Source organism: Falco naumanni, chromosome 12 (genome assembly GCF_017639655.2).
Source record: "Falco naumanni isolate bFalNau1 chromosome 12, bFalNau1.pat, whole genome shotgun sequence".
Classification (NCBI taxonomy): Eukaryota; Metazoa; Chordata; class Aves; order Falconiformes; family Falconidae; genus Falco; species Falco naumanni.
Window position 1 is genome coordinate 23,491,431 of NC_054065.1, and position 13,247 is coordinate 23,504,677.

The window sequence follows — 13,247 nt, forward strand, 5'->3', positions numbered from 1 at the left end:
TTTTTGGGGTGTTATTTTATTTTAATGTCATCTTGGTTTTAACTGTGTATATGGGCAGGTATGATACTTAGCAACCTTTTGCGGTGTGTGGTGAGTTGATGTTTTTCAAATCTGCTACTGTTCCTCCCAGTATAACCAGAAAAATCACTTCTAATTTAAGCCTTCAAGTTTGCCTGAGAATTGCTATACCTAGAAGGAAGGAAGAGAACTCTTACCTCTAACTGATTGTTCAGAAAACAAACTAATCACTTGTGTGAACAGCCATAAAAAAATATAAATTAAAAAAAAATTAAAAGAGCATTAGGGATTTTAAGTTAAAGCTTCTAGACTGAAATGGAAATATCTTGGTTTGGTGTCAAACTGAGTTTGATTGATTTCAGGGCATTGGCACTTCTCCAGCAGCAAAACACAACACTTGACAAAGACTGTAATCTTAAATATTTGGGTTAAATCCTCTATCAAAGGAAGAGTTCTTCCCATTTAAGAGGCAGGCCAAGAAATGGCATAGGAAACGTGCACACACTGTCATTGCCTGTAGCAAGCCTACAAGCGGACCTGTGGTTTATCACAGCTCTCTGGATATTATAAATGCAAAAGATTTCTATTAAAATGGGAACGTGAGGGGTGTGTGTGTGTGTGTGTGAGGCAGGGTGTTACGTACAGAACGTGAAACCAGAAAAGGATGCTGCAGTTAGACACCAGCAGCATTTGGCTCTAGCCTTTATGTGTGAATTGTTAACTTGACAGCACATACATCCTAAAGAAAGCAATTATTACATTTATTTATTTTGCTCTTATAGGAGGGAGGAAGAACTCTAAGTACAAAGTCTTGCCATGATGAGCTTTGCTAGGGAAGACTTATTGCAGCTCCATGGCTTGCTAGCCCAGGATTGACTGGTTCCACTTTGCACTGGAATGAGACTGTTGCAAGGGTTGGAGGACATGATGTTTCCATGTTTCTACTAGAAGTCACTGGGAAATACATGGCTGGCTGAAAATATTTTCTGTACAGCTTCTCAGTTTAAATCATGACTCCTGTAAAGTGTAGTCACAAAAGTATTCATGAAATGAAACTAATTTCAAGTTTCATTTTAATCTCATTAAACCCACCAATTCTTTACTCTGATTGAATAATTGGACAAAATTTTGTGACTCAAAGGAATAAATAAATGCAAAGCACTTACTCTTTGTCGTAACAATCTCTCATCAAAATATCATTTGTAAGATCTTGAAGAAAATGAAGATACTCTTCTCTACAGAAATACACAAGCTGTCAGCATCTTTCTTTAACATACACTGAATACAATTAAGGTTTATGATACCATCCAGAGGTAGCATTTTTAGAATAATTAAACTAGCTCAAATAAAGAATTTTGCCAACATATCCAAAAGTGATGGATCTATTTACTAGTCAGAATTTTTTTACTGTGCAGGTTTATACTTAAATGAATCATTTTTGCAGCTCTGTTGGTCAATTTCCCAATTACTTTAATCCATTAATTTCATTAATCAAGAACATCTATGCCTTTTGTGAATAATCAGGTTAAAAAGTAGCTTAGATGAACAAGGGGTAGGTATCAGAAGAGAAATTATTAACATTGTTTATTTATTATTTAGTTATTCTCAACATATTTAGTTTGCCTACAGTAAGGGAGGTGGCATGACTCTGAAAATCTCTTCCAAAGTTCCGATCCCACACTTTGCAAGCAAGTAGCTGGATCCTGTGTCCCTAAGGGTCCCTTATACTCGCTGCATACAGCCACTGGTAATTGGCTTTTGTGCCATGTTTTCAATTTTCCACCAGATTCCTACTTTAATATTTTTGTAGGAAACTTGGAAGTAGTGAAAAGGGACAAACAAATATTTAACTTACTTCTCTTCAAGTTGTGATCCTGGAGAAAGTGGCATTTCAGAATCGGGAATCCATAATTCATGGTTCTGCCACAAACAAGTAAAGAGGAAAAGTAGATTTTTTTTCTATTCTCTTTTATTAACGTTTTATATTTCCATTCAGAGCACCAGGGGAAATGATCTGATTTCATAACATATCAAAAGCACAACAACATCATACTGAATTGACATGCCAGCTCATATGAAATGAATGTCTTGAGTGTCAATCACTCATATAAATAAAGAAAAAGTATTATTATTAGGTAAGTTCGAGTTAGCAGAAATGGAAACAAGCTTGCATAACCTGAGAAAAATGATGCAAACACTGTAAAGGAAATCAAAAGTTCTGAAGAAATAGAAAATATTTGCAGACCTCATTCAAATAAGACAGCTTATTCTTTAAAACGACATGCAAAATATATTTGTATCTTTGAAAGAAGATTTAGGAAACCAGACTGATATTGAAATTATCTTTTGCTGTGGATTATCAAATGGGAATAGGAGCTCCTCTTGATAATGTAAAATGAAGGGTTTGGTGGTTGGAATGAGGAATGGAATAGTCCTAGCTAGCACAGGGCTATCACAAATCCTGGCCATGGTGCCTTGGCTGTGCTGTGTAGAAATTCAACACTGATTCTGTAAAGGGGCAAACGGGCCAAGGAATCCTACAAAACCTCTGTATCATGCATGGTTTTGGCTACAGTTAAGCATCCCTTATTTTTAAGAGCAGTAAAATTCACTAAATTAATCCCCCGGTCATCTTAAGAATCCAGGTGACTAATGGAGAGCGACTTCCACATTTCCATGCACTGAAGTCTTGTATGACACGTTACGTACTGACTGTAGGCTGAGTGATTAGCAATTGATGTGGACACTTCTGGGCTCCATGATATTATTTGGATGGAGTGAAAGGCCATAAATCAGCCAAAAGCTGAAATGACCACTTGAAAGGTTAAGAGTGCAGCAAGACACCAGTCAAGTGGGAAGAAGCTCTGCTTTCAGAAGAACAGATTTCTGTTGGAGTACACTGCTTTTCACATCCCATAATGCCTCATTGGTGTTTCTCACAGAAACAGTTACTTTAGCTGTTCCTATTTTATTCACACCCCATCTAGCCACACATGCTAGATTTCTTAATTGCAATCTTAGTGACTTCTTACAAAATGATTTAAACTTTTGGGTTTGCTCTTAACATATATTCCCCAAAGCCAATGATTCCATTTATCCATCTCATTTCCACACAACCAGGACAACACCTGTGTATGAACAGTGGGCACCATTCTTGTCCTTTGTAACAAACCGGGTACACCAAGCTCAACTGGCTGCTGAGAAGAGTGACCTGAATGTGGTCTCACATGTGCATCTTCTAAAAATCTGAAAGATGAAAGGCACAGTGAAAAACAGTTATGCCTCAAATGGTGTGTTTGAAAGCAACATTACTTAACTTTTAGCAACAAGTGAGTACCTGTGCAACTTTCTTTTCTTTTCATTATTGATGTCTGCTGATTTAAGTGATGATCTTCCAGGGGAGGAGCTCTTTTTTTGGGAAGGAGGATTGTAACACCTGTATTTTACAAGAAAAGATTGGTGTGATGTTTTTAAGATTTGAGGGGTAAAACTCTGCTTCTTTTCCGTGAAGTAAATTGAATGTTTGTCAAGAAGATCCCCAGAGTATATTTTATTAAAAGAGTTTTGAAACATCTTCTTCCTGTTGCAACTACCTAAATGCATGTGAGACTGCAGAAGTGGTGAAGCAGATAACCTGTCTGTACTGGAGTTGTGAGCAGGAGCCTGAGACAAAGCATGCTGAGCAGTTTTTCGGATGGGTTTTCTTGCAGTAGGAGCTGGTATCAGAGTCCTTGAAGTGAGTTGCTGAAAACATACAGAGGGGGGCTGCTCTCTCTTTGTCCTGGAACGGTTGTTCTGACCAGATGTCAAATACAGGTGACAATTTTCCAACAGTGACCGCCTTGCCTGTAAGTTAAAGAACTGACAGAAAAATCACAAAAGCAATTCACTGAACAGTGTCTCCTACAAATTGATTCACACAGGGGGAATTCTAAGACACTTTTCAAACTGTCTCAAGTACTCGAAATGACTTGCTGAATTTTGGGAAGTGTAGTCAAGAGTAAAGCCAATCTGCTACTGTGCTAGAGGTAGTTAACAAGTTCTTTTTTCTAGTTGCTGTTTCCTTCCTTCTCTTTACAAGGTTGAGGTTGCTAATGACAAGTAGTCTTAGGAAATTACGGAAATTCCATTTTGCTTGCCAGGGCCCACAGAGGGAGAACAGGAGACTTTCTTCCTTGGACGTTGTGCATTCTCATCTGTGGAACCGATGTCTCAATGGCGATGTCACAGCCCTTCTTCAATGGCATCTTCTGTTCTCCTTGTATGCCCATGCAGGTGTGAGTGTGACTCCATCTCACGCGTTTGAAGTCAAACAGAACCACTGTTAGCCTCATAAATACTACAGGTGAATTTGTGGCCTATTATTTTGCTATTTATCTCGGTGGGAGCAAGATTTTACAAATCAGAATAATGTATATGTTTGAATTGGATGATATTCTTTATAAACAGCATCACTGGTAATCTAGTGATAAACAAACTATAATTCTCAACAAATAGAAAGTTGTACAATCTAAATATAGTCTGCTGAGGAGTTTTTGCCCCAGAGAGACTCTGGACTATGGCAGAATGAAGTGTTTTGCAAGACTCCTCTACTGAGGTGAGGTCCACTGGCCTAAGGTTGTACAGTTTCTGGTATCTGGCAGAATATATAGAATTAGGATTAATTACTTTAGGTTCTTGCTTTTACCCGTAAATGCCATTCTGATATTCAGAGGATACTGTAAAACAATGTAAACTTATTGCATTGTGTTCAGTGGGAATATTAAGAAGATCATTGGGATTTAGTTCTCTTGAAAATATTGTGTACAGAAATCATCCTAGTAAAAATGTCACACACATCAGCAAATTATTTCAATAAATTCACTCAACTTTTTTTGCTGGGCACCCATATAATACTTTGTTAAAAAAGTGTAATTCCATTTGTGAAAGGAGCAAAGAGAACACGTGTGGGTCTGTGAGTGGCATGTGTACATTCACGCTGTCGGTGCAGGGACACATTTTAGTCATGTACATGCAGTCATGACATGGGTACCTGTCATTACAGGCCACGTAGGGATAGCAGGAGTTAGAGGAGAGGATAACTGCCAGCTGGCAAAACTGAGAATCAAATATTACCTCTGTTTGTCTAGACTATGAAAAGCCACGCTGAGTAACCCTGCACTTACCTGCTGTGTTACAGGCACTCGCCAGCACTTCAGGGTGCAGCTAACGAAGGGGAAACGGGTCTCCCATGCAGCTCGGTACTACCTGTGTGACAGGTCCTGTGCTGTCAGAGTATCACATACCTTCCGCTGGCTTGGCGAAACACTTCTGGAGTTGAACGGTGAGGCAGGAAGACCGCGTTCAAGATCCTTCTTGTATTTCTCAAGGGCTTGAATTAGCCTGTCTCTTTTCTGCTGGTCCTTGTCTGTACAGGTAAATACATAAACACAACCCTTTCCTGTTTAATCAATGGTCAAGTCATAAAGTATTACTCTTCATTCTCCTTTTTGCCTCTACAGACTATCCTGTCTCCTCTCAATACCAAGTAGCAGACAGAGAAGACAATCACTGCTTTTTACAGTTGGCACTTGCTGCTTCCATGCTCAGCACACACCTGGATTTGAAATAAACGCAGGCCAGGACTCCACTACACCCCTCACACAGTGAGTAGTGAGCTACTGGAGGGATCAGGGAGTATGGCAACATTTTATTTCTGCCTCCCGCACACTCTTTGCCCTATCCTAGACAGGAGCCGAGGCAGGTCAAAACAGAGGAAAAGCTGATGCAATCCAATATGGATTCAAGTCTATGTACCAAGAGCTGAGTGACCACAGCCAGGCAACCACAGACCTCTGTGGGCTGTGCAGACTGCAACGCCAAGAAAATGAGTTTTCTGTATCGGTCAGACTCAGGCTGAAATGAGTAAAGTGACACATCTGCTCGCACCTCGTACACAAAAAGAATGGAAACACATTTAGTACTGAAAATATGCAAGTAAAAGTAGGAATATGTATTCTCGTAATAAGTATTACTGTTATATGTCATATTATATATGTTTATATATATTAAAGATTATAAAATAATAAGAATATACAGGAATAAGAAAGGCATCTGAGGTACCCAAGACCACAGTGGCAGCCTGGATAATCCAAAGCCTTTCACAATTCACCATCTTTTGTCAGAACCTTACTGTTAGCAATGCAAATAAGAATGATGCATGATCAAAATTTTCAGCCCTTTTTACCTGCCATATTCCTTCCAAGTGTAGCTCTGAAAAAAAAGGATATGAATTGTGATGTGGAACAACACCTTTCCCTTTGTAGACGGTGTGTAAAAAATTGCCCAGCAGTTCCAGCTGAAACTAAGTATTCACACACAAAATATCAGCACAGTGGGGTCCACTGAGGTCTTGCGAGCTGCATATAATTCTTTTGAGTTAGAATTTCAGCTCTTTCGGAATTCCCTTGCCCTGTGGAGTTCCGGCACATGGTAGCAAGTGCCAGTACTGCCAGGCAGGCCAGCAGAGAGATGTGCTGTGCTCTTCACCTTTGGGTGCAGCTGCAGTGACTCCTCAAACAATTCTAGATGGCTAGCAAGGCTTCAGGTGGGCTGGTGAAATGTGACTTGCAGCAGTGTGATGTTAGTTTGATTAATGCTGACTTACTCCTGACAAAATGCATGATTGGTTCATGATTAGCCTAGGGCCCCCTTTCACTGCTATTGTGGCAATGTACTAGAACTTACGCTCACAATATGCTGCAATTTTTTTGCTAATAAGAAGCAACTCCTCCTCTAAAGTGGTGTAATTGCAGTGTCTCACAAGTGATGTGACAGAATAATGCTTGAAACCTGGCAAAGCAGCACTTACTGCAGATTTTCTTTTGAGGGGGAGATGTGTTGACCTGAATTTAGTATTGCACATTTCTGAATTAGCAGAAGTTAGCATTAAAGTAACATTTATTTCGGAAAAGGAATAGCTGAGACTATTTTTTTTTTAAACCCACTTAGATACTGCATTAAATAGTTGGCTCCTGAAGTTTGTGATGGGTCTTGCATGGGGCATACCATCTCTTGATGATTCCCCTGTAAGGTGGCCTCAAGGCTGTAGTCTGGTCACTGAAAAAAATTATTTCACTAACAGCTAAAACTGATATATAGTCTCCCGAGGCGTGTAATCTGGTTTTCCGGCCTTGCATGGACATGAGTTCATAGCATCATCCTATTAAGAAAAACATGTTGACAATGCTAAATCCTATTTGGATGACTGGGAAGCAGGATTATACAACTCACTGGAACAAATAACAAAATGTACTTGCTCAATCGCATTCATGCAGAGATTAATACCTTCCCCTTTTATCTAGGTTTGTACAGTGCCCAATCAAAGTACCCCCCAATTCTGATTAAAAACTTTGCATTCTACAGTCATATGAAAAATAACAGACAAGGCAAGCCTGTAGTGTCTGTGCAAGTCAGGATATCTGGCTTCTTTCATGGCAGTGCCAATGGCTTGTGACGCCTTGGGAAAAAGTGACATCCGTGCCTCTCTGTTCTTCTGCATGTGGCGTCTGTCTGTGTGCAGGTGAGGCAGGACAACAGTGGTCTACCCGAGACATGACTGAGCCTTCACCAAGCCTTGCTAAGAACAAGAAAATAAAATGTTCCAGGTCAAAGAGCCACAGGTTTGAAACAGACTCTGTCTAGTATTTCACTGATATTTTTACTATAAATATGGGTTATGAACATGCCGCATGGCATTAAGCCTATTCAAATAAGTACTATTCCACTGCATTATAGTTTTATGTTTTGAGCAGTTAGCAAAAGCTCCTGGGGCGGAACGTCTCGTAGCAGTTCTCCTTCCCCTTTCCTAATAGATGCCAGGTTTCGTTGCCCGGAATGTCGGGTTTTGTATGTGCCTCAGCCACGTGAGGCAGTCTGAGGGTTCCTGTAGCACATCCTGCTTTGCTGACATGTCTGCTAAGGGAATTACTGACCTCATCACCTTTTAGCCCTGCTCTCTCCAGCTTCTCTTTTCTCGCTATTTTTTTCTCATTTTTCCCTGTGCCCCTTATCACGGATCCAGGGCTGCTGAGTCTTGCCTGCTCCCAGTGCCCACCAGCTGCCAGGAGTGCTTCAGGCTGCTTCCTTTCTGCGCCTCTCCCCTCCTACGCTTCTCTTCCGAAATGACCTTGCCCTGTGGTGACCTGGCATGCTCCCCAGATGAAGGTGCTAAGTGTGGAAGTCATTCTCAGGGTTTCAGGTCACCTTGCTCGCTTGCCCATGCACTCGTAGTTCTGCTTGAAAGGCGCGCTGAGCAGCCCTGCCCAGCCACATGCACTGCTCATCGGCAGGAGCTACAAAAGGAGAGAAGCAGCACCTGCCCGTTCTGCCCTTCTCCGAACTCTTTTGAATAACAGCTTTCGATGACCAAGAACAATAAAGAAAATACCATGCAAACTTTGTATCCCAAATGACAGGTGTTTGCATTTTTTCTTTTTCTTTTAGAAAAGGAAAAATTAGACGTCCCTTGCCTTCTGATCTCATGTCCTAGCTGAAGTGTTTAAGAACTGTCTGTAGTTTACAGTTAAAACCATAACTGGCAATAATTAATTGGGGGCAGGGAGGGGGCAAGGCTTCACCTGTGGAAGCTTATAATGATTCAGTGTATTGCCTGAATCCTCTCAGGATATGACTATTTTTATTCCCACCACAGCCAGTATCTCTTGACTACCTTCTTGCTGCTTCCCAGGTAACAGAATCATGTGGTATGGCCAGTGCAGCAGTTGTTTAAACAATTTTTTCTGACAGCCTTTCCGTTAAGCTCATTTATTTGCTAATTTATCATCCTTCCTACTGTGGCAGGTGTTACTTTATCAGTGCTATTGTACAATTTTACTGATACTTGTACTGGTATCTGGTACTTGTGAATGTGACAAAAATACAGGAAATAAAGAGATTTCGTTGAAATCTGGTCCTTTTAAAAACACAGGAAGATTCAGATACTATAGCCCTCACTGTCTTCCTAGCAGTTCTTGTTGCTTGCCAGTTTTTTTTTTCTTTTTTATCTAATACCTTTCAGTTCTACTTATCTTTATCTCAAATAGTAAAAAGAGTCAGCAATGACCTTAGACTCATTCCACAGCTGCCTTCTGAAACAGAAGGTTATTTTCAGGTCTAAGGCAGAACATTACGGCCCAAGTATGAACATGGGACATAAAGCCGGAACAGGCTTCCCCTAAGTTGTTTACAAGATGTTATAAAACTCAGTGATTACAGCTAGAAATAGAATCCACACCTTGGCTCATGCCTTCATTTTTGGCTTGCAGCGGGAGTTCTGGTTTAGTTCCTACCAAGTGTTTTAAAAGAGTTGGCTGATGTTTAACTCCTGATGACTTTTGAAACAACAAGGAAGTTTCGAAGGACTGCAGGGAAAAAAGAAGAGCAAAAGTGGTAAATGAACTGGTATCAGTCCTGAGCATAACAACTGAAAGGCTGTTACAAGACTTAACTGAGTAAATAATGTGAGCAACGCCAATCAAAAAGTTTGGTTTTTTTAAAAAAAATAATCACTGTTCTAACTTGATAAGAAAAAAAAGAGAGATTCTAATTGTGGTTGAGTGAGATAAAAGTGTTAGTTTAAAAGACCTTAAACTCCCTGGCTTTGTTCTGCATGACATTTTGCCTAAGAACCCTGCAGAGTTACAGTTGTTTACAAAATGGCTAACTGGCAGATCTGAAAATGTAATTACAAGTGAGGATGCCTTGCAAGGCAGGTGTTTCTAATGCAAGGATCATTTTTGGTATTATTAAATGATTTCTTTCAGAAAAAAACCATAAAACCATTCCTCATAAAGCTTAAACAACTGCAGCTGGGGACCTTGTAAATAAAAAAAAAGGCATGGTTTACTGTAACAAAGTGATCTGCATCACTCGGTGAGGTAGATGTAGGCAAGGGGTATACTTTTCAGCATGGACAACAGACCATCTCTGTTCAGAAAATGCAGGCTCTTACTTAAAGGAGGTGAGTCTTATCTGGGAGTCTGTACTGCTGAAAAACATTCATACCTTCTTCTAAACAAACAGCTGTCTGTAATTTCCCACAGCAACAGTGCAGCCAAAACTAGTGTAATATCACTGCCCTATAAAGAGTAAAAATCTCAGGTGTAAGTATAGTGAACGTTTACTGCAGTTTCCTTTGACAGGTGGATGGCTGCTGCTGGAATTACATACCCTGCTCTAAAACTTTACTACTCAAAAGCATTTATAAATTGGAAAGGATGCAGAGAAGATCCATAAAAGTGATGAAGTCTGTAAAACACTCTTCATGGTAACAGATTTAAGGAGCTGAATGTGTTTAGTTCCTCAAAAGGATGGTTAAGAAGTAACTTTATTCCAGTTTTAAGCACCTATAGACAGAATGGAAATTAAACAATACATTTTGTCAAGCAAAAATTTACCCAGACTGGACAAATTAATCCTAAAAGGTGTATGTTCTTCATAGCAAGGCAAGTTAGTGTTTGGACCAGTTTAATGAGAAGTAGGATGTAAATAAATAAGGTTTGAACACAACTCTAAACCCTTCCCTTCCCCCGGTGGAGAGAAGACTTAGGGAAAAAATGGGCTGTATTGCTGCAGCAGTGTATTCTCACTGTGTTTATGAAACTCAGAGATACATGTCGGTTGTCATGGACCACCTATCAACTTCTCTGATATTTCATTTTTTCTCAATTTTTGCTGCTATTGTTAACTGATATATTCTCAAATTTTCAGCCAGTGCCACACAAAGGGATACAAGAGCAGTTCCTCGTGATGTTCACATCTATGGGCCAAATGCTCCAGTCTGCACTGGGAATAGTTTGTTTGGTGTAGGACTGCTTATTTTGGCATTTCAGAGCAAACAAGACCATTCCTTCAGCAGAAACCAGTGGTAAGTGAGGCTCAAATGTTTAGATTTGATTTCAGATGCTCTTTGCCATGCTAGCTATCATTATGAAAAGCCAATGTTGGCACATTAATCTACAGTGTGTGGGATTTTTTTAAGCCCCAAGCTCTGGTTCAGCATTATTTGTTTACATAAATATTTAAATACTGCAATACTAACAAGTGAGTGGGTAACGATTTTATAGGGGAAGAAAATCCTCTGAAATGCCATCCATACTCACGAAAAATTGCTAAGCGACACTGCCTGTTGTTGTTTGCCATGTTGTTTTCTAATCTCATGCCAAATTCTGCACATTTTGCTAATGTTGAGTGCTCACGCTGACATTAACAGGAATTTCCCCAAGAAAGGAATCAGCTCTCCATAACAAACCACCCAGTCCAGCAATGCTGAACTGCTTGAAAACTCTGGCCATAACCCACATATGCTGTGACTGGTTCTGCCTCACTAAAATAATCATGGATATCAATGAAGCTGACAGCACTTGACACAATTCCTTCATAGACCATCAAAATAAAGAAAGCACAGACTCTTTTCTCTTACTCGGGCAAAGACAGGATCTGGCATTTGTTTTACTCACATGGAGTAGCAGTCTAATTTTTTTGATCTTTTAGTGAGTATAAATAATATAGTCAAAAGGTGAAGTTCACAGCTCTGTGACTACTAGCTGATCAACCTCGAAGTATTCACAACTTCTCGCAAAGCAAATAAGACCAAACTGACACCCAAAGCACCTCCCAGTCTTGCAGCCTGTTTCTTGTCTAAAGCACGTTTCAGCACAGTTTCTAACACAAAAGGCCAGATCTCCCTCCCTTGTGTCAATACAGATTTACAATGGCATTTTACACGGTGAAAAGATGGTCCAACAGAATGATATGCCCAGCATAATTTCTTTTGATTTTTTAAGATTCTAAAAATCACTAAAAATTAGTAAAATGTCTTTAGCTAAGCTACAGATTTTTGTCTCTTACCTGAAGCCAAGAGACAGCAGGTGGCAGAATGCTTGATTTGCAACTCTGCTTTATGCCAAGGAGCGACCGAGAACTTTTTCTAGAATTTCTATTACTTTGGCAAAACAAAATTTCCTATAGCTAAGTCACTTGTTATTTGAACTGAATCTATATTTTGTGGTGAAAAGATACTGTTGGTAAGGCCAGAAGTAGAAGTCGTAACATCTGTCTGCAGATCACTGACAGGAATGTAAAAGCCTCTAGAGGGATAACATCGCTTTTTATATACTGATACTATACAGAGCTGTTCAAGGAGGAAAGGAATTCTAGAAGTTGGAGTGCAAGAGAAATGTCAAGATGCTTCATCCCTATTTAAATTACTGACTGCTGACGTATGCTGCTTTCTCATTTTGCAGTGGAGTAGGAATGAAAAGTTAAAATAGTTAGCGCACAATGGTTATGACAAGACACCTGCTCTCTGCATCCTCCAGTAGCTCCCACTACCTTCTTCCTCCCCTTTTACAAATGCTCCTTTCAACAGTGCTGATGCTGAAATTGATGGGAAGGATGGTTTTGTGATTAAAGCGCTGCGGTAGAACTTAGAAAACTCATTTAATTCCCAGCTCTACAACAGGCTCTGGTGTGATCACAGGTTTGTTAATTAATCTCTGTTGTCTTAATTTCCACCCTGTAAAAAAGGATGATAGCACGCATTTACTTTGTTCTAACTGGCGCATCATTTTGGGCAGATATCTCCAGAAGATGATCTTTAAACTGTGCAGTGGCTACCATAAAGGAGCTTAGGTCCCAAATGGAGCTGCTAGCGTAGTATAGGATTCAAAGTATGAGTTGTTTAATCATTGATAGCTGAATGATGCAGTGTAGTCATACATTCGATATTCCCTTCATTACAGCTCCCTTCTAACGGTTACATTTATTTTTTACAGAATATAAAATTTATTATTAAAAACGACCTCACTAATGCTCCATAAATTTGCAATGATGGAAAACTGATGTTTGCATATATAAACATATTAATTTCCACTGATTGCTAAATGATCCATCCAATTGCCCAAGATTAGTGACAACTAAGATTCTACATCTGTAAAGATAAAATTATGTTTATATAATTGACTGTATAGATTATTCACACAAACTGTAGATAAAATGCTGCAATTTTGTATGTCTTTGAACTGACTGGGGAACAATTATTTTTTTTTCCACAGATGTTACTGTCTTGAAACTTGCAAAGCAACTTCATTTTAAACTGGTTAAAACCTGAATGGAAATTATTATTTTGACCAATGTCTGTCTCATGCAGAGAATTAGAAAGGGAAAAATACAGGTTATAAAAAGACCAC

General features: G+C 39.5%; 1 long non-coding RNA gene across 1 annotated transcript in view; it reads left to right on the plus strand.

Moving 5' to 3' along the window:
- Positions 1-3,141: 3,141 nt before the first annotated feature.
- LOC121096108 overlaps positions 3,142-13,247 on the plus strand; it is a 31,891-nt gene continuing 21,785 nt past the window's right edge. The window contains exons 1-6 of the long non-coding RNA XR_005830351.1: positions 3,142-3,347; positions 4,161-4,363; positions 5,198-5,433; positions 5,520-5,663; positions 7,580-7,679; positions 10,768-10,924. This is a non-coding gene — a long non-coding RNA (uncharacterized LOC121096108). The remainder of the gene's footprint in view (positions 3,348-4,160; positions 4,364-5,197; positions 5,434-5,519; positions 5,664-7,579; positions 7,680-10,767; positions 10,925-13,247) is intronic.